The sequence below is a fragment of the Lineus longissimus genome, chromosome 5 (genome assembly GCF_910592395.1).
Source record: "Lineus longissimus chromosome 5, tnLinLong1.2, whole genome shotgun sequence".
NCBI lineage: Eukaryota > Metazoa > Nemertea > Pilidiophora > Heteronemertea > Lineidae > Lineus > Lineus longissimus.
This window is the reverse complement of record NC_088312.1, coordinates 17,730,567-17,753,264: the sequence shown is the minus strand read 5'-3', so window position 1 is coordinate 17,753,264 and position 22,698 is coordinate 17,730,567. Positions and strand designations below refer to the sequence as shown.

The 22,698-nt window shown below is 40.0% G+C and overlaps 1 long non-coding RNA gene across 1 annotated transcript; it reads left to right on the top strand.

Annotated features, from left to right (window-relative positions):
• Positions 1–2,417: 2,417 nt before the first annotated feature.
• On the top strand, positions 2,418–3,700 carry LOC135487444 (uncharacterized). The gene is made up of 3 exons (XR_010446850.1): positions 2,418–2,483; positions 2,784–2,850; positions 3,262–3,700. It is a non-coding gene; the product is annotated as an uncharacterized LOC135487444 (long non-coding RNA).
• The last annotated feature ends 18,998 nt before the right edge of the window (positions 3,701–22,698 follow it).

Here is a 22,698-nt window from a genome sequence, read left to right as displayed (position 1 = left end):
TACAAAGAAGAGTCGCAGAAATGAACTTTAGCCTAGTGAAAAAGATAAAAGACAAGGCGATAGATTTCAGGTCATTTCATTATTATTATCTGCTCTGCTCATTGCCCACACCAATCCCTTATTCAAGACTTTAAAAGCATTAGAAGTAACAGATATACACACTCTACTACAAATGAAGTTTCTACACAAATTTTTCAATAATGCATCAGAACAAATGACCAAATACATCCTCACAATACTAGAAACGGGCAGAAATCAATAATCCTACGATCCCGACTTAACATTAGGAAAAATAACATTTTTGTCACCATCTTCAATTCCATTTCTGCCTTTAAGTATCAGGATAAAATTCACACTCACAGTCTTCATGACTTCAATATGTATAAAAATCATTTACTGGGATTATACAGTTCTCGCTGTGTAATTCCACACTTTTACATAATGTGTTCACACTTGAACTTTCAATATTCACCACACATTTAATTTTGCCAAACATGATTATAATTTGTACATAATTATGTGGCTGGGGCACTTGAGATACATTATCACGGTGGCAATTGCAGGACAAGGGCTTTTAAAATTATGTCAGTCATTTCAAACAACTTGATCTGTCTACTACTCTCATATATAATAAGGTCAAATAAGCTCAAAAGGCCCAAAAACCGGTTGTTGTCAGACACAAATATTACCGGTACAAGCACTTGCTGGAAATTCTTGCAGCCATTCAGTTCACTGTCACGCTGATTTCAACTTAACTCAATGAATGTTATCTTGGGACTTGAAGAAATGTGTATACAATTATAATTACCCTACAACTCGGGCACTGTCACGTTTTTCAGGAAAGTCAAGTTTTTCAGATACATGCCAGAAAAAGCCATTATCTCTCGTCAAAGGGCTCTAGTTGAGATGAGGCACGAGCGAAGAATGGACGCCATTTTTCAAAACTTTCCCAGATTACTCAAACAAATTATTACAGAAGATAATTAACGAGTGTCGCGTAAATGAATACGCACATGGCTTGACGCAAGGGCCCAACGCGCCGCGTAGCGGCAAAAAAGCGAAGCTGGCGAAACATTTATAACGGGTCACCCGCCACTTATTATTGGACTTATAGCGCATTTACGGGGTTGCAACTATTTTGCTTTATAGTGTCACCAGGAAAGAAAAGCATGCGACCTAACGCCGATCTATTTGTATAAAGTGATAATTGGAAGGTATATAGTAGGAAATATCAATAAAATAATCATTCCATGTCGTCTTTTGAGGGCATTTTTGATTGTAAAAAATATATGTGTACGTCACCGTAGTCTCTGCAATGATAATTTTATCAGAGCAGTCTCGCGCAAGTAGAAGTTCTTTACCTATTAGTTCTTCACTTATTAGTCTCAACGTCTGGCGCAAAGCCAGACGTTTTCCATTACGATTTCACTACGATGTTTGACAAGAAGGAGCAGTGCGCGAGATATGCTAATGAGCAGACTTCCCTCGCTTGAGTTTCTGAAGAATGTTCCATATCGCGCCAAGCTCATCACTACTGATTATGACAGGCGTGCAACGGTAGGTATCTGCTCCCCGACTTCCACCCTAATACGGTACAATAAGTTACCATTTGATGGGAATGGGACAATGCCCTCACTGTGTATGGAGTCATAGGGATAAGAAGACATTATTCATTAGTGTTGGTACAAGTGATTTTGCCCAAAAAGCATGCGCATTCAAAAAACAATGCAAGGTTACGGTATCACGTACATGACCATGACGACGTGCAGAAAGTGCACTGGCCAGTGCATACCCTATGGCTATGTACTAGTAAACATGGTAAACATGAACAGCATCATTATTCATCGGCAGTTCATTTTACTCCGCGCTTTTCCTGAAACATATAGCCATGATGATTAGGCCTACCATGTACCATGTACCAATAACAGCACTAGATCATGTAGATGTCAACAAGTTCACATGAACCGTATAATCCCGCATGGCGCATGTGGGGCATGCGTCTAAACCAAAGCCCCAAAATCACTTGTTTTGGTCTATTTCACTTGTGTTTCCCCCGTCTCCCAGTCCATAATACATTTACAGTTTACAATCCCCGATCATGGCCCAACAAAAGGTCATCGGTTGACTAAAGGAACACAACTGTTCAATGGATTTATAGTTGAATGCGATCAAACTACGTCTTTTCAATCGTGGATTGTAAATTTAACCCCATGGGCCTAGGGAAGGCCCTATAACAATACTTTCGACACAGCTATTATCTCCGCTGCCTCCACCATGTTACACACAGTGCTCACTGCTGATTCTAAAATGCGCCACCTAGTCAAAACAGGACATATGTTCTTCTAGGAATAGATCTCTTTCCAATATTTCGTCATTCCACTATCGTCATCACCTCATCATACTTTCATTGACATTACAGGCACACATCCACAGAGCACTCTTCAAATCATCTACACAGTGGTTATCCAACTAGGATTATAAAGGTAATTTCTTAGCCCCACACAGTGGGTTTCAGTCTTGATAAAGGGGCACTATTGCTAGCAGCTAGGTAGGCAAGATAAAGTTAGACGAAGTAGCCGATAGGGGTCTCTCACCCCTCAAAGTCCGTCACAACTATTCAAGCTTGTACAAGGAATACATGCAGCGCTGACTCTAACAAGACCCAATGGGAATGTCGCACAGTCATCTGTCAAAAACAAGACCTATGTTGCAGTATGATCTCTTGCCAATATTTAATAATTGCACTATCGTCATCACCTCATCATACTTCATTGACATTACAGGTACACATTGACATAGACCACTGTTGCAGTCAACGACACAGTCGCTATCCAAGTAGCATTTATAGAGGTAATTATCATTATCATACCTCATTAGCATGTGAACCAATCACGTCGCGTCCTTTGCGATCACGTCAAAGCCTCATGGAATAATGTCTTTCACCGTTGAATAATTTTTCATATTCCATGCCTACAACTTCAATTTCAATTTCTTCATATTCCATGGCTAGAAGTTCAATACTAATATAATATCCAAGATAAAGTTACAGGAAGTAGTCAATAGGGGTCTCTCACCTCTCACTGTATGTCCACACTATTCACGCTTGTACGAGGAATACATTCAATGCTGAATCTAACAACACCCAGGGCCCTTACTCTGTATATTAGTCACTGGAAGATGGCCCATTTCACTCCTTGCTTCTACTTCACCTATAGTCTCATTGCAAACGCCTCAGTTCTATGATATCACATTCACTTTCAGCTGTCATGCAACGCAACAACTGTGCTATCTGCCATCGCACATCAACGAAGAAGTGCAGCCGCCCACATTCCACCTCACGTCTGTCCGACCAGCTGCAATCCTCGAGGACGCCCCACTGTACCACGATTTCACTACGATGTTTGACAAGAAGGAGCAGTGCGCGAGATAGGCAAATGAGCAGACTTCCCTCGCTTGAGTTTCGGAAGAATGTTCCATATCGCGCTAAGCTGACCACTGCTGACCATGACAGGCGTGCATTGGACTGGTACAGGTTGGAACTGAACATTGAATATGCTGGTGGTGACGCTTTCTGATGAGAAGTTGGTCGTGACTGATGCAGTATCCTTGGACTTGTCCACAGCATCGTTCAATCATTGCTCTCTGTGCTGCCTTGATTCTGTACTTACCCAAATACTAAGACCAAATGCCTGTTGACTGTGCTTTAAGAGAGACTGGCGCCATGCCTACAGATATGACTGACCCCTATTGGCAAATTTGTATGATTTTATCTTGCCTACCTAGCTGCTGCCTATAGTCTCCCTTTAACTGCGGAGCACTTCAAAGTCGATAAAATGCCATGTTCCACCTTTTAATGTGTTCAGACCGCCATTTTCAAAATAATCAAGTCAGGACACTGCCTTCTAGTCTCATAATAAATTTTGCTTTCCTCAATGATAACATTTCTTCTTCTTCAATGCTTTCATCATTCCAAACTTCTCCTCCTCTGACTTTTACAGGGGTACAGTCATGGCAATCAAAACCCAAATACTGAGACCAAATGCCTGTTGACTGTGCTTTAAGAGAGACTGGCGCCATGCCTAGTCTCTCTTAAAGCACAGTCAACAGACACCAACCCCCTCAGACTCAGAAACCACAAACGCCCAACCCTTCCTGCTACCTTAATACTTCTGGATTAAAAGACACACCTCAATCTTTTATTTTAACTTTATATTCAAAACTTAAACATTGTGTTTCTTGCGAATAGTCGATCGGCGATGGCGGTCGTCGCGACCGATCACGCTCATTTATACAGAGTCGAGATGACCATTCGGACAATTTGAGGCAGAATTTTCGATATTCCGTGAATAAGTTGTCTTTCGACTAGCGATTATGGCAAGCCAAAGCGGAATTTATTCAAGACTTTAGAATTACCATTCAAGAAGTTAAATATAAGTTCAAGAAGGAAATATATGTTCAAGACTAAAATATGTTCAACCTTGAATCAAATGTTTTCAACCTTGAATAAAATATGTTCAACCTTGAATAAAATATGTTCAACCTTGAACAAAATATATTCAACCTTGAACAAAATATATTCAAGACTCACGTGACCATATTCAAGACGCACGTGACCACAAAATTGATGACGTAGAGCGTAGAATCTGTGGTACTTCCGATGCGTTCTGTTTCACGACAGGCATTGCGCATTTTGAACCTATAATTTGCCTGATATGTCTGTGAAACATGTATCGGCTCTGACATTCACTCGGCATCCATGTCATGATGTGTAGGATTACAGTACATGTCAGGTGTAGGCGGCTAGGTACGTGTACAACCATGTGTCAAAACCTCGTGCGGACAATTCGAGCTCCGAAACGCAACACAAGTACCATGGGTTCGGGAAAGTCCGGACGCGGGTTCGGGAAAGTCCGTAAAGCATCAAAACATGAGCAACTACGTCATCAATTTTTGTGGTCACGTGCGTCTTGAATATGGTCACGTGAGTCTTGAATATATTTTGTTCAAGGTTGAATATATTTTGTTCAAGGTTGACAATATTTGATTCAAGGTTGACAATATTTGATTCAAGGTTGACAATATTTGATTCAAGATTGAACATATTTTGGTCTTGAACATATATTTAACTTCTTGAATAGTAATTCCACGGTCTTGAATAAATTCCGCTTTGGCTTGCCATAAGCGATATAGCCTACTGGCGATGATAGTCGGACGGCGATTGCGTTCATCGCAACCGATCGCGCTCAATTTGGTTATAAAGAGTCGAGATGGAAGTTCTGAAGAATTGAGACCGAAATTTGGAGATTCTGCGACGATATTTTGTCATTCAAATAGCGATATAATCTACTGACGGTGATAGTCAGTCTGCGATGGCGTTTCTCGCGATCATTCGCGCTCATTTTGGTTATTAAGAGTCGAGATGACCGTTCGGGCAAATTAATTGAGACCGAAATTTCGAGATTCCCCGATGATTTAAGTTGTCATTCAACTAGTGATATAGTCTACTGGTGATGATAGTCGGTCGGCGATGGCGCTCGTCGCTACAGAATGCGCTCATTTTGGTTATAAAGTGTCGAGATGACCGTCTGGACAAATTGAGACAAAAATTTCGAGATTCCGCGATGATTACAGTTGACATTGAACTATCCATATAGCCTACTGGCGGTGATATTCGATCGGCAATGGCGCTTGTCGCGACTAATTGTGCTCATTTTGGTTTTAAGGAGTCGAGGTGACCGTTCTGAAAAATTGAGACCGAAATTCTACGACGATAAATTTTCATTCAACTAGCGATACAGTCTACCAGCGATAATAGCCGGTCAGCGATGGCGCTCGTCGCTACCGATTGCGCTCATTTCGGTTATACTGAGTCGTGATGACCGTTTGGACTAATTGAGACCGAAATTCCATGACGATCAGTTGTCATTCTATTACCAATATAGCGTACTGGCAATGATACTCGGTCGGCGATTGCGCTCGTCGCGACAGATCGCGCTCATTTCGGTTATAAAGAGTCGTGATGACAGTTCTGAAAAATTCACACCCAAATTTCTAGATTCAGCGACGATAATTTGTCATTCAACTAGCGATATAGTCTAGTGGTGATGATAGTCGGTCGGCGATGACCCTCGTCGCTCCAGATCACGCTCATTTTTGATACAAAGTGTCCAGATGACCGTTTGGATAAATAAGGACAAAAATTTCCAGATTCCGCGAAGTCTAAATTTGACATTGAAATACCGATAGAGCCTACTGGCGGTGTTACTCGATCGGCGATGGCGCTTGTCCGGACCAATCGCGCTTATTTTGGTTATAAAGAGTCGAGAGGACCATTCGGAGAAGTTGAGATCGAAATTTCAAGATCCCTTGTATGAGTTATCATTCGACAAGCGATATAGCCTACTGGCAGTGATAGTCGATCGGCGATGGCGCTCGTCACCACCGATCGCGCTAATTTTGGTTATACTGAGTTGACATGACCATTCGGAAAAAATTCAGACCGAAATTTCGCGATTCCAGTGTGATTAAAGTTGACATTCGACGAGCGATATAGTCTACTTGCGATGATAGTTGACCGGCGATGGCGGTCGTCGCAACCGATTGCACTAATTATGGTTATAGGGTCGAGTTGACCGTTCAGACAAAGTGATATGAAAATTTTGAGATTCCGTGAATAAATTGTCAGACATCAGACTATCAGACATTCGACATTTATTTGACACCTGGGAAAAAAGGGGTCGTCCAGGAATCGACAGTTTCTCACCCAGAGCACAAGATCCTTGCCCCAGGAATTCACTGCTTCTTCTTTTTTGGAGCTTCAGAGCATCACCTGTTTTTCACTTGTCAGAACAGTGAACGTCAGGAATGCCACACAAATTCACATTTTTGGGTACGAAATCTATTATGAATAGACTTGTTCCCATATCTGGGTAAGGGTTGGCCGGTTTGTGCAAATCAACTGAACAGTGCCTCCTTTAATTCTGAACCCTCTTCCCCCACAATGATGGCTGCAGATGTCAGAAAATTGACGGAAAGAAGAAAGTGGATAATAGTACCAAATGAAATCGAGGCTGGAAAAACGTGCATGGGTGATGACTGACCGCGGTCGCCAGACATGCGACGGTCTTTCGGCATGTTCGGCGGTCCCGTACGCAGGAATTCACTAAAGATCATCTTTGTTATTACAGACATTGACTGATTTTTACTCAGTTCGTCAGGAATTCAACGCTAGGGATGTTTCGGAAACCTCAGGATGCGACGCAGATGCGGCGTCGCATCAGTGTCGACCCCTGAAATGGGGGGTTAAGAGTTGTAATTGACCGCTGCATTATACAGAGTCGAAACGACAATTCGGACAAATTGAGACAAAAATTTCGAGATTCCGCGCTGATTTGAAGTTGAAGTTGAAGTCGAAGTTGACATTCGACCAGAGATATAGTCTACTGGTGATGTCAGTCAGTCGGCGATGGCGCTCGTCACCACCGACCGCGCTCGATTTGGTTATACAGAGTTGGGATAACCGTTGGGACACATTCAGACCGAAATTTCGAGATTCCACGGTGATTAAATTTGACATTCGAAGAGCGATATAGCCTACTTGCGATGATAGTTGATCGGCTATGACGGTCGTTGCAACCGATTGCGCTCATTATGGTTATAAACAGTAGAGTTGACCGTTCAGACAAATCGAGATCGAGATTTTGAGATTCCGTGGATAAATTGTCATTTGACTAGCGAAATAGCCTTCTGGCGGTGAGAGTCGATCGGCGATGGCGCTTGTCGCGACAGATCTTGCTCATTTTGGTTATCATGATGACAGTTCTGAAAAATTGAGAGCCAAATTTCTAGATTCAGCGATGATAAGTTGTCATTCAACTAGCGATATAGTCTACTGGTGATGATGGCCGGTCGGCGATGGCGCTCGTCGCTACAGATCGCGCTCATTTTGGTTATAAGTGTCGAAATGACCGTTTGGACAAATTGAGACAAAAATTTCGAGATTACGCTATGATTAAAGTTGACATTCGACTAGCGATATAGCCTGCTGGGCGTCGAGATCGATCGCGCTTATTTTGGTTTTACAAAGTCGAGATGACCTTTTGGACAAATTGAGGTCTAGATTTCGAAATTATGCGACAATAAGTTGTCATTTGACCAGCGCTGGAGTCTACTGGCGATGATAGTCGGTAGGCGTTGGCTCTCATCGCCACCGATAGCGCTCATTTTGGTTATACAGAGTAGAGATGACCGTTCGGACAAATTGAGACCGATATTTCGAGTTTACGCGATGATCAAAGTTGATAGTCAACCAGCAATATAGCCTACTAGAGGCGATAGTCGATCGGCGATGGCGCTTGTCATGACTGATGCCGCTCATTTTGGTTATAAAGAGTCGAATTGACCGTTGAGACAAATTGAGATTGAAATATCAAGATTCCGTGAATAAGTTATCATTCGACTAGCGATATAGCCTACTGGTGGTGACCGATAGCGCTCATTTTGTTTGGAAAGAGTCGAGATGACCATTGTGAAAAATTGAGACCGAAATTTCGAGATTCTGCGACAATAAGTTGTCATTTTCAGTCCAACATATTTCAACAATAAGACATGAGACAGGAAATGGATTTACCCAGATAAAAATGTCTACATAGTTAGTCCAGAACCTGTGTCAAGTGAATTGGACCTTGTGCTTAAATTTGGTACTCTAGCATTCACATTTTGGACAAAGAATCCACTCTAGCCTACTTGAGAGACACAAAGACTCTGGTGAAATACTGTGTGGGAAATAATTACGATTTCTATTTATTTAACATTAATTTTGTTATTAAATAACAGTGTATATACCCTAGTGATAGGAAAAAGTGTTAATTCTAGAAATGGCCTTTTTACTAAAATTGATGCCGTTTTTAAATGAAACGGCCAGGGGCCATTGTGCTTACCGGTATTTAGGTAACGACTTAATTGACAATGAATGTTCCTTGAGATATGACCGAGGACGACTCTGAGTTACATCATAGGGCACTTCATATGTCCATGTGGAAGTCCTGAACTTAGGCCAACCTTACCTTTGGGATAATGTGCAACAAATATTAACTTAATTGTCATTGCAGTTAAAAACATACAATAGTTAGGCCGCCAAACAGCAAATTCACGGCATTTGACCTCTTAAGACCTTGAAAAGTAGGTCAAATCAAAAACCTGTAGTATAATATGTAATGTATCCTTGCTGGGAGTAACAACCATAACAAATTTATCGTATACGAATCACTAATGAGCGAGATATCACACTTTCTAGGTTTTCACTTTTTTTTCACGCTCAAACGGCCAATTTACGCCATTTGACCTCTATGACCTTGAAAAATAAGTCAAATCGAAAACCTCTAAAATATGTGATGTATCCTCGCTGGGAGTACCTGCCATAAAAATTTCATCAAAAACAAATCACTAAAAGTGAGATGTCACACTATTTATGTTTTCAGTATTGGCCCCCTTGTGGCCAAGTGAAGAATCAGACCGAAACGAAATTCATTGTCAAAGGTCATCTGACCTAGGGGATCATGCATACAAAGTTTTGAGTCCATAGCCCTAGCGGTTAAGAAACGTGCCACTGTTTTTGAAATAGGATGACGACGGACGACGACGACGATGATGACAACGACGGCAGACACTGCGGTGTTGTATAGACTCACCGTACCGGTGAGCCAAAAATTTATTGATTGTGGTACATCATCTTTTTGATTACTACTCACCATACCACCAGTCTCTACATACATGTAAGTGCTGCAGGGTGAAAAACACACAGCATAACATAGAGGTGATAAGTATTAAACAGGGTAATAAAGGCCATGATAAGGGAGTAGTTATTAGCATATTCTATTTTGGTCCAGAATCGATTGGGAAGAGTAACCCGTGGGGGCCTGTGAAAGGAAACACTAGGCAGAGAGGCCTGATGGGGACAGAATGTAGCTGTGCTGTGTTAGCCACAGGCACATGTAAATAAGAACTCAATATCCCCCCTTTTGAGCTCTTATTACCACGTGTCTGTGGCTCACAGAGCAAGCACTTGATTAAAACCTGGTTTGGTCTGTCTTGAAGTGCCTTATGGTATCTACGGAGGCAATCAGGACATGCTGCACATGCTGCTGGACATGTCACACTTTGCTCAAGAACTTCATCAAAGATTTTTTTTTGGAGATTTTGTCAGTTAGGCTTGCATTTTAATCGGGATCATCATGCGCCTTTTGGTCCAATATTGGCATTGGAAAAAAAATCCCGCTACCGGGATTTGATAGCGGAGATGCCTAACATGTGTAAACCTATCTCAAAACAGGCCTCTCACTGGTATCAATACATTGTGCAAATAACATAGGGGGTTCAGTTTTGACATTTTCCAAAGTCCCAGCATGGAGAGTTCCGGGGACAACAGATTCTATCATGCAATTTTAATCTTTGTACGCCAATTGTTAAATGTCAATTTCTGTGTGTCTCCAGGCTCCCTTAAGGTCACTGACAAAGGATATGAACATCTGCGCGCTCGTTGTGGTGGGTATGGTTGGGAGAGGATAAATAATTGGAACCATAAACTAGGCTTGTCTAGCTCAAGGAGGATACCGCGGTGACGTCATATCACGTGATCACATCCCATATTAGTGATCGCTATGGCCAATCAGATTCAGTCTACTGACAGCACCAGCACAGAACGCATATCCACGTCCCACTGTCTGGTGCGCTCGTGTACACAAAAACACCAATAGACATGAAATATTGCAATACCTATGGATTCTTCCTGTGTAAAATAAAATTTACAGAGCAGATTAACTTCCACGAATAAAAAAGACGTTTGGCGTGGCCAAAGTACGGAAATAATGTCTCCGCTAAAATACACTACGAAATACACTAGGCAATGCACTACGCGATACACGGTTTCTAGATGCAGTTGAGTTCGTTATTCACAATGTGATCTTATTTCTGTTCCTGTTTCTGTTCCTGAAAAGTTGTTTTCAGTGTATTTTCTCCTTGAAATCGATCACTTCAGGTAGGCCTACTATTACTGTGCATACCTAGCTAAATTAGTGTCTAGTTTCGTCTCTGATGACATTTATTTCGTAAAAATCGCTGTTTTTTTCTAAAAAGGTGTTTTTGTGGTCATTTTGGCTGTTTATTTCGAGGGTACGGTAGGAGGTCATCGTTCACTCGATAACTCTTTTTAAAATGAAATAAACGCGTTTTAAGATACATGATATGAATTGATATTAATATTCGTTAAGTGGGAATGTCGGTGGACGTTCATTGTTGAACAGTTGTGCTGGAATTACGAAAATATATCGATATCGTTGAGAGTTCATTCATTAGGGGCCTGCTCTCAATTATCCTTACAACGCCTCTAGCACTGGGTAATTGCCACCATCTTGAAAAGCAGTGCCGCGGATGGCTATCGCATCGCCACTACGCATGAGAACACGATGGCTGCCCTGCGCTGCATTGATAGTTCGTAATAAATTCACATAAAAACACACCAGAAGATCTCCGATTTTATTTACAAAGATCATATTTTGTTATTTATTGATAAAACAAGCCATTTTACCACAGCAGGTGACACATATTAGGCCTGAATAAGACTTTAGAATTTGAAGTGGTGGTGACGATGCCGATATCCAAGATGGCGGAATTATACCAGTGGTCAAATCTCATCTATTTTGGGTAATTGCATCATTATTTCTTTTTGTGATTGGTGATTTGTAAAATTGAGAATGATTAAAAAATCAGTATTTTTTCACCTAAAGGCATGAGTGAACATTTGATAAGTTTATTGTGATTTAATTGGTAATTTGGTCGACATTTTGACAATTATATTTAGCAATATTTCGATAAATGCGGACCTGCTTCTTCCTCTTTTCGTAATCCGTTCGAAGGGGTGACGGTGTTTCGATAACTCAGGTCAGTTTCACGGCAAAAATAAGTGGTAGTTTTGAAATTCGAATGTGATGTACACTACAACGCACGTGATTGATGGTTGAACATTCACTCTCGTTGACAGTGTATTATTGAAATACTTCTTGATTGTGATGATGGTGTATTGTACTATAACTATAGGCCTTGCATGCTCCCAACGTGTGGCATATTTCACATTGATACTACCAGTAGGCCTATCAATTACAAAAAAATAGATTGTGAGTAAAAATAGGCCTACAATCAATGCTACATGTCATGAGGGTGGGAACGGGGAAGGGGGGGGGGGTAACTGTCTCGACGTCCCGTTAGGAAAAAAGGCTTATCCCGTTTCCCAATACGCAATTTTAGCCGAATCGTGACGCAAAACACGGCTTGTCTCGAATCCCGCTAAAATAAGGGTGTCTATCCCGAATCCCGACAGTTATTTTCGGCCCATCCCAGTGTCCCGAAAATACCCGTTCTCCCCCTCATACATAGTAGACCATATTGTCACATTGATGTTTTCTTTCATTTATACAGTTAGACTTCCGAGATCTACATTTTCGACAAAGGCCTGGTGTAATATTACGTACTTGATGAAGGTAATATTAATTTCTTCAAATTTGAAGCATGACGTTAATGGGGTACCAGCACAACTTCATTGACTGCTACGTGGCGCTGGTGGTAACTAAGGTATTGCATCGCTCATATCACTTGAAAAAAACATTTACCCTAGTTAAGACCAAAGCTGCTTAGCAGAGGGCGATACCTCATCAGGAGCGCCACAATCATATCATTGGTGTGAAAGCATTTGTATGAAGTTTTTCAGTTCTCAATGTGTTCAAAACCTTAATTGTGAAATTGTGCACTTCGAATTCAAATTCACGTCACTACGTTAGTTTGACATCCATTGATGTCACGGTAATTTCACTGTTATGCTGTGCTGCTTTCAGGTTTAATGACACGAATGAGTACAAGTACATTACATTTTTCGACGAAGGCCTTCTATAATTTCATACGCTTCTTACGGTTAGTATTGATTCATAATTTCTAGTAAAAAAGTTAATTTTGAAAGTGAAAAATATGTTACAAAACAATAGACCTGCAAATACCATATACGCAAGTTTTGAACAAATATCACACATATTCCCCAGTTGACTTGTGATGATATTGATAATGGTGGTGGTGGTGTTATCATGTACATGGCTTCTAACGTAGTAAATGTTTTCTTTTCAGCAACATTCAATAGATTTATTTACTGTATTATCATTTCGACCAAGGCGAATTCGACACTTCAATTACACAAGGTTAGTAACTTTTGTTCACAAAATCCAAATGGAGGCAAATACAGAACAATCAAACTTAGTCATTCCAGTCAGTTACTGAAGCACAGTGAAAACTGTCGGGAGCAGTGCAACTGATGGCATGTCAAACTTCCAGTGACTGTCCCTGTCCATATATTTCAAGACAGTACAAATCTTGTACTCATTTTGCTTATGCAATGTACGTTATTATGTATCATTTCAGTACAATCAAACTTAGTCATTCCAGTCAGTTACTGAAGCACAGCGAAAACTGTCTGAATTAGTGCTGCTGATGGCATGTAATTACTCTACTACCACTACCAGTGACAGTCAATGTCCATATATTTTCAAGTGTGCGAAATTAGTACTCGTCTACTTCTTAGTGTTATTTGAATGCAATGTATGTTATAAAAATATTTTTTTAACACTATATCAACATTCTCATTCCTGTCAGTTTCTGAAAATCAGCTAAAGCAATCGCTACCAATGCAGCTGATAACAGCAATTCTTTTTGTTCCCAATGCCCATCCATGACAATATATTTCACGCATGTGACAGTCATGTAATCATCCTGTTTTTTGTGTTCTATTCATGCAATAAATAAATTCAGTTTTTTCAAATCATTGGTGCTACAAAACTATTCTCATTATAGATTATTCATATTTTATAAAATGCTGTCATGTCAAATTTTGTGTCCTATAAATCATTATGAAGTCGGCATTTTATATACAACTTTTGTACTCCTCCTAAATAAACATACAAATCTTGTTTTATGTAAACTTTGTATATGTGACCCATTACAGCAAAACCAGGCACATGTCGCTCTGAGCTTGGCAGGTTGAGACGGACTGTTTGTTCATTTATCTATTGTCTGCCTTTTGTAAAATATGAGCACATCAATTTCTTCCATTATCTCCTGGTGTCATTTAGGCTCATCTTCTGTGCGACATGTACCTGGTTTTGCTGTGACGGGTCACATATTCTATAGATATATACAACACTCCAATGTCACAATGCCTCTCTCACTCCCTTTTATATAGCAAGATGTATGAATAAACATGACACACCAACTATGTACAAAATTGCTAACAAACTGCACCATTTGTCAGTACACCACATGAAATACAGAGATATGTCTTAATTCTAATCTTTCATTAGCGACACCATTTCTTACCCGAGTGCCTCCTTCATTCATACATCTTGTACTTTAACTCAAGATACCCATCTTTGAATATTTTTAGTATACCAAGTACCGGTACTACAATGTCAATGTATTGAAGTCATGTTCTTGTAGTGTTATTGGCTTTCAATTATCTTGTCAAAATACCACTTGGTTCTCGCAAAATCTCAATAAAAACAAATGCTATTGCATGTATTGCATATTCTAACAGCTATCCACTGTATCGTTTTATCCATCATCTGTACTATTTGTCACAAAAATGTTATATTATGTAAATCATATTTTATTACATAATGCACACTGCCAATTACTGCTGAACCATTCATATGTCATTTAAATAAATAATTTTCAACTTTTTAAAACCGTCTTATAGTACTGTTCTTGTCACTTAGCTGAACCAATTGCTCTATAGCATGAAATTTCCAGAAATGCCCCAGGGACGACTGAAAAGTGCTGTTTTAACAGAGAGGTGTCCTAATCTGAGAAGTCGAGTTGAATGGAAACAACCAATTTGGAACCAAAAACTACTGTCCTTATTAAAGAGGTTGTCCTCAATAGAAAGGTGTCCACAAAAAGTAGGTCCACTGTATATGAAAGTACATTTACACTAGGCCTTTCTGTACAAAATTGAAGTAAAAGCATTTGCTAGTCTTTATTCATATCACCCAATGTCACATCAGTTATTTAATTCATCGTCCTTTGTGCAGATGGCACCACCCATCAAGCATGTTGGTGACGAATAGTATCGCAGCATTACCGAGCTTACACGAAAATGCACTGTCATTCATTCAGCCATAAGTGTAAGACTGTAGGGTTGTTTCCAACCAAAACATGTTCGAAATGTGTCAAGCATTCAGAACACCCAAAGACTGATTAGAGAAGTCAAAATTGAATGGAAACAACCAATTTGGGACCAAAACTAGTGTCATTGGAAAGGTTGTCTTTAATAGAGAGGTGTCTACTAACGGAGGTTCCACTGTATATAATGTAGGAACCCTGGTTGTGACATTGTCCATTCCTCCAGCTGCACACCACCAAATCCACAACAATGTCACACCAGTTATTTAGTTCATCATGCTTTGCGCTAGATGGCACCAACTGTCAGGCATGTTGATGAATATAGAAGATAAGTGTCCCTGCATTTGGTCTCAAACCCAGGTTGTGACGTTGTCCTCAGGCTGTTCATTCATATCTTTGGAATAGGTTGGCCAAGCCTCATGGTAGAGTTTGCTAGTAAATTTCGTCTTGGTGTTTTGAATGGTTGACACATTCTCAACTTGTCAATTCTTGACAACTTGTCAATTCTTGACAGGAAACAACCTTATGGCTGAATAAATGGTCCTTCCTTTTGCTTACCAGATAAGAAAGACTGTATAGCTGATTACTATATATATTAGAACCTTGTAGGTCAACACTGCTGAATACTACATACCTATTTATGATCACCAATCTTCTCCCACTCTTTCTTCTTACCGAATGTGTCCACACTGCACTTATGGTCATTGTACTTTCATCTTATGTAAAATGTAACTTTTGACACGGTTTCAATAAACGATTTGTAATTTGTAATTTGTAAATTATAAATTTCACTAATAATTTGACGCCGCCAATTCCACTGGTCTTCGAAATACGTAAGCTACACTGTTGACGACTATGACCCTACCATTCCTTCCCGCCGACAGGATACGCGAGATTTTCGATGTAATGAAAACAAGGGCAACCTCGCAGCCTCTGTCACAATTGGTGACGTACATCGAGAATACGTGGTTCGATAATCCGAACTGGAATGAAACTTCTTGGAGCGTGTACATGTCACCCATACGGACGAACAATGACGTCGAGGGGTGGCATAACGCGATAAACAGACGGGCCGGAGGACGCAGCGGACTCCCTTTCTACCAGTTGATCAACCTCTTGAATTCAGAAGCGCAAATTGCGCATCTTCAGGTACGGCTGGTTTCTGAGGGCAAGTTGCGCAGAATACAGCGAAAGAAGTACGTTGCGCTTCAAAGACGTATCTTTAAGGCATGGGACGATTACAGCGACGGGGAGATAACGACATAACAGTTGTTGAGAGTTTGTTCGCACTTGAATGGACCAGTAACCTCATAGACATCCATTCGCGTTGGCTCGCTCAATTACGTACTTATTATTGATTGACAGGGGTCATGCAACCGCACTTCAACGCAGATTTGGAGGCCTTTGCAAGGCCTTCGCGTTGGCTCGCTCAATCGTCTATCCGTGTATACGTACTTATTATTGATTGACAGGGGTCATTCAAACGCACTCCAACGCAGATTTGGAGGCCTTTGCAAGGCCTTCGCGTTGGCTCGCTCCTCTCCACCCATGTAGCGAAACGTCCTCCATGTAGCGAAACGACCATACCCATCATGTAGCGAAACGACTCCACCCATGTAGCGAAACGACCTACCATGTAGCGAAACGACCGCCACATGTAGCGAAACGACTTGTAGCGAACTGGCAATGTAGCGAAACGACAGTAATTCCTCCTCACAAACCACATTGTGAATCAGACGCCGATAGGCTTGTTATTGTTTTGACTTAGAAGCCCGCCCATATCATAATATATTCATGTATTCATAAAGTATGAACTCATTTCTGTCCCATACAACTCTAAGAACAGTCAATTTCTCCTTTAATCATCACTGAAACCGCGATATCCGCAGGAAGATTTCGTTCTAGTGTCCGAAAATGCATGATCTTACAGGGGCGCTAACTCGACAAATAGAGGGGATCTATGGGGATCTATGCGAGTTTTAGGTCCTATATACAGGTCTCGAACTTGTAAAATCTGTAAACTTGCCTCCAAATCCCATTATGATAATGAAGAGATTGCCCCATATCTGGGAGACTGTTTTGAAACCATCGCTAATTTTGGAAGATCGGTGCCCGGCTATTTGGTTTAAAAAACCCTATTTTTCCCCATCAAAACAGCACTTTTCATTATTCAAATGATAACTTATTGTCTGAAGACTTATTTCATAGCAGAAAAGTACTAATAACTCTGATTTGATGCGAAAAATCTAACTTTGTTTGATGACTTGATTTTCCCTTGGCCGTGGATCGAGTTTGTTTACAATGTGCAGCGCCATCTTGGAAAAGCCGTGACGTCACCGCGGTATCCTCCTTGAGACCAGCTCGTTTATTAACCGCATGAAACTTGTTCCAAAATGTTCAGCATATTCACATGTATCAGGAATTACCAATGCCAGACATTTTGAGTGGTGGGGTACCAGTAATAGGGAACCCCATGTACGACTATCTACGACTAATCCTGGAAACTTGGGCAAAAAACTTCACCCTTCATCATTATTCATGTAAATTTGTCAAGAATTCACTGTTTTACACCACAAACACTACCAAAAACCCAACATGGTTAATTTCTGTAAACACAGGGGGGTCTTTGGTTTTTTCCCAAAACCTACCAAACTTACCAAATACGTAACATGGATAAAACGACAAGGTTCCCTATTACTTGAGTTATCCCTATTACTTACTTATCCCAGTGACCTCAAAACTTATCCCACTGGGATAAAAACTTATCGAGCCGTGATAAGTTTTGAGGCCACTCTATTGGCCACAACTAAACCCCATCTTCATATGTTGCCTTCACCGGGAAACGAACCCACGCCAACACATAACCTCATGTGTGGAAGCTCCATGCTTTACACACTCAGCTGTTGAACTTTCTACTAGATCAATGACATTTACGCCTGTTTACTTTAAGGTAGCACCTATTTAACAGTAACACCTGTTTAACATTAATTACGTCAGTGCTGTCATCTGATAGCATTTGGCCTAACCGAGAAGGGAAATTCAAGTAATCCAGTGCTGCCATCTGATAACTTTTGGCCTAACCGAAATTCAAGGGAAAATTCAAGGAAAAATTCATGTTAGTTAAATGTACTACCCATTGGCAACGAAGCATAATGATAACATTACATTTGACTTTTATCACTTTGATGCCTATGTTACCGCTAACAGATTTTTCAAAGTACAAGAAAGTGATATCACGCCAGAGTTTTTAAAATTGAAAAACAGAGATGATTGTCTTAGACTTGAAAAAAACCCACTGGCGTTCTACCAGACCCAGTTTAACATGGCCGTATGGTTCGCGACAACTGGATGTGGCATTTCACTAGAGCACATGAACAGCAGCAATCAAATGATCAGATCATTTTACAGGTTCCACACCTACTATCAAATCAGAAAAATTATGAAGAATCTTGATATCCCCATTTTGGGAGAAAGCAATTTCAATGAAACAAATAATAACATTAATCGTAGGGAACTAGGTGAGTTACTAAGCGAATTTGGCTTAAAAGACAAGTATGATTTTTCAGTGTTTGAAAGTAATGAGGGATGGACTTCCTGGAGTGTACCGGATTACAACCCAAACATAACTGATCCTGGATACTACATCAATGATTCGAAAATCAATTTCTTTCTGATGCAAGTTCACGAGAATAGAATGCCACCAATGTTTAAATCTGATTGGGATGCTGGTATGTCTAATTTCAAATATCCAGATACTTTCATCAAGGATCATGTCAGGAGACACAAGAATGTATTTGATGTGATAGAACAGAAACCATGCCAAACGTACCAACAATTCATGACTCTTAAGTCCTCAGGTTTCTCGAATCCAGGGATAGAAAGATTGAATGATTCCATCAGAACATATGTTTACTGCATACTGGGATCACAGGCCCTCACTAGAACCCCGATTACTGGTCAACCAGGAACAGAGTTAGACGCACAGAAGGAGTTCATCAAACTGCTAAGTGATTCAATTGTACAGCATATTGATATCCCTACCTCAATTGCTAGATACCAGAAAGCACTGTCGGACACTCACACACGATTAGACTATGTAATTGCCCCAGGTCTGTACATCATAGGGTCTGACATGGTACTCAAGATCGGTAAGATTGAGAATTACAACAACGATATCCTGATAGCAACTAAACACTTGAAGCCTGGTAAGAATAACATTAACAATGAAAAGACCTTGCCTCCTCCATTGATGCAAGGCCAAACTTCTAAGAAGATAAGGGTTAAGGCTAATATAACTTCCACACCAAAAGATGTGAAGACTGATGAGATTAAAAAGACTGCTGTAACAAGTAAGGCTGACGTGATCAATAAGACTGTTGTGGCCAGTAAGATTGTTGTGCCAAGTAAGATTGTTGTGCCCAGTAAGCCTGATGATACCCATGAAACAATCAAGTTTATCCTCTATGCTGTTGTTGGCAGTTTAATTCTTATTACTGTAAAGTAAATGGCTGAAGGAGGAGAAGGTATCCAAATGGATGATTTTAGTGATCATCAATTTTCAGAAGCAAACAGTAGTTCTTCTACTGAAACATCATCAAGTACTGAGCTACTTAATGAATTATCAACTTACAAAATAGGTAGTGGTAGAACTGCTGAAACATCATTAATTAACCCTACATTTAATGAAGGCGCAACTTACAACACAGATAGTGGTAACTTATCTGCAGGTAAGTCATTCTATGCAATAGATATCCCAATGTCAGAACCAGAAAGAGCAAGAAGTATTGACACTAAATTGATGGTAAAGGAGTTAAATTACGATGAAGTAGAGGATAAACTTGATAAAGCATTGAGTAAAGTCAATAAACTAAGTAAAGATAAAATTAAAGGAACAGAATGGAAATATGACAAGAATAAACTGAGTAAGCTTGCACCCCGCTTTAAGGTTTATCAAAATGACCTGTACTTCCGGCCGACAGCAGAAGAAATTGATGATTTATTTAAAGGCAAACAACTGACGCACCATGGTGGGGAACTTTATGGTGTTCGCTTAACTAAGGATAATGGAAGCTTCTATGCTGAATCAACTTTAAAGAAAGATTATGGCACAAAATTCATTAATTTTTTGAAAGAACTAATTACACCAGGCCCAACAGAGGAAATTCCAATGACTAGCATGGAAGATTATCCACCAAGAAGAGAAGGTAATTCATCAATAAGAGAAACTCAATTTGCGTCCCCTGAAACACAGACAGTAATTGATGATATTATCACTTCACCTAAACCAATAGATAAAATCATAGATTCGACTGATGAAGAATTAAGTGCATTAGGTTTTACAGATAACGCTTTTAGAGAACTTAGAGGGTTAAAACAAGCTGGGGATGATCTTGTAGCAGTTACGAGGGAGAAAGATATGAAAATAGAAAATCTAGAAGAAGAACTTAAAAATCTAACAAGAGACTTTATTAACTGTGTAGAAGAAGATGCTGGCGAAAAGGTAGAGCTAAGAATAGAAATTGATAGAGTGAAAGATGAACTGAATAGGGAACGTGCCAAGGTATTTGAATTAGACAGAGAAGCTGAAAGCAGTTCAAAAAGAATGAAACGTTTGATCACTGATGTCTTGAAGAAACCATATTCAAATCTTTCACTCAGGGACAGAATCAAGTTACTTTTTTAAGATTGAAGGCCTTACAATCACTGCAATAGTAACAGCAGTGATTATGATAATTACCACTTTAGGTCTTAGCATAGGTCTTGGTATCAGTAATGCTTTGAAAGCTGTACCTAAACCAGGACCACCAAGTCCTACTCCACCAAGTCCAACCCCACCAAGCCCGGATAAACCATCATCAATTCCAGATAAAGTTTAAGAAGGACTAAAGAAGTTTGCTGAATGGCTAAAAGAACTAGCCAAGAAATCAGCTGCGGCTTAACCGGGAATCATCGGTTCTACCGTATCATTTCTCCTGAAAACAATTGGTGCAGTTGTTGGGTTCATGGCCGAACATCTAGTCATTCTAGTGATTGTTGTTGTTAGCTCCATAATTTATGGTTTGATAGAAGGTGTTAAAGCTGTTAAAGCTGCTAAGTAAAATTAAAGCTGCTAAGTAAAATCAATGATTGATTGATTTTTCAAGTAAAATTAAATCAATTTCATGTAAATTAAATAGAATGACAACTGGATTACTTCTCAACACTGAAAGGAGTCATAAGATTCCACTCGGATTAAAGGCCGAGAGAAATCATCACATTATCACACACAATCCGTCTTCTGCTAATCCAAAAGAAACATTGTACATTAGAATACCTGCTTTAAGAGAAAATACGTTCTTTGTGCCCAGATCTCTTTTTCTGTCAGCTGATGTCACCATTTCTGGTGATTCAAAGAACAGTGTGGTTAACAATCTCGGCAGAAACCTGTTATCCAAGATGGTAATTAAGTGGGGAACGGAACAGATATTTGATCTCAATGAATACAGTCATTATTCGACTTTTAAAGATCTGTGGCTAACAGTGGAGGAACGGAACGACAGGGTTTTTCAAGGTATTCAGTCAGAAAATCTTAGAAAGTTGAGATCAGGTGTGGCAGAAGCTGACGTTACCGGTGAAACCAGCGAGAGAAAACACTGAAGAAAGTATTTGGTGCCAAGTACAAGATACCGTTAGATTTTGAGCTATTTTTCAACTATGCTCCATTTTACAAGTTTCCAATTCAAGAGGATGTGATCATCGAGATTACGTTAGCACCAAAGGAGGAGATCATCGTTGCCAGCACAACTGCAAACATGAATTACAAACTTGAAAATATCAGTTTTGAATATGACACTGTAACTAACAAGGGATTAGCCAATACGCTAACAAACAAGTACAATTCAGGTTTCTCCATCTATTACGACTGGGTAGATCACTTCAAAACTGTCAACGTAATGGCCAATGAAACGCTGATCAACGAGAACATCAATTTTCCTCGAATGTCCATAAAAGGACTATTACTTCTATTCATTTCTGATTACACTGATGGTTCAAGAGATTCCGAAAAGTTTGAAAATCCTAACATCACAAAAGTGCAAATAACCATCGAAGGAGTTGCTAATCAGGCATTTCCAGAAGGAATGAGAATGCTAGATCAATGGGAGGAGACCAAGAAACACTTCATGACAGAAGACTTAAAGAAAACTTACGACTGCAACATGTCTATGAAAAAGTACTATGGAGACTCGAATAACTAGGGTCTTTGGTTGGACCTGAGAACTACTGAAGACAATAGATTACACGGATCGGGCAAAAAGCTTCAAAACACTAAAGATGGTATTCAATTGTCGATAACAAAATAATCTGGAAAGGGACCATACAAAATGCACATATTTGTGGTTTCTGATGCTCAAGTTAACATTCAAAATTCACAGATTGTTTCCTTGCAACATTAAGATTATTTTACTGTAAATAAATGGAATCACCAGGAAAGAAGGAAATCATCAA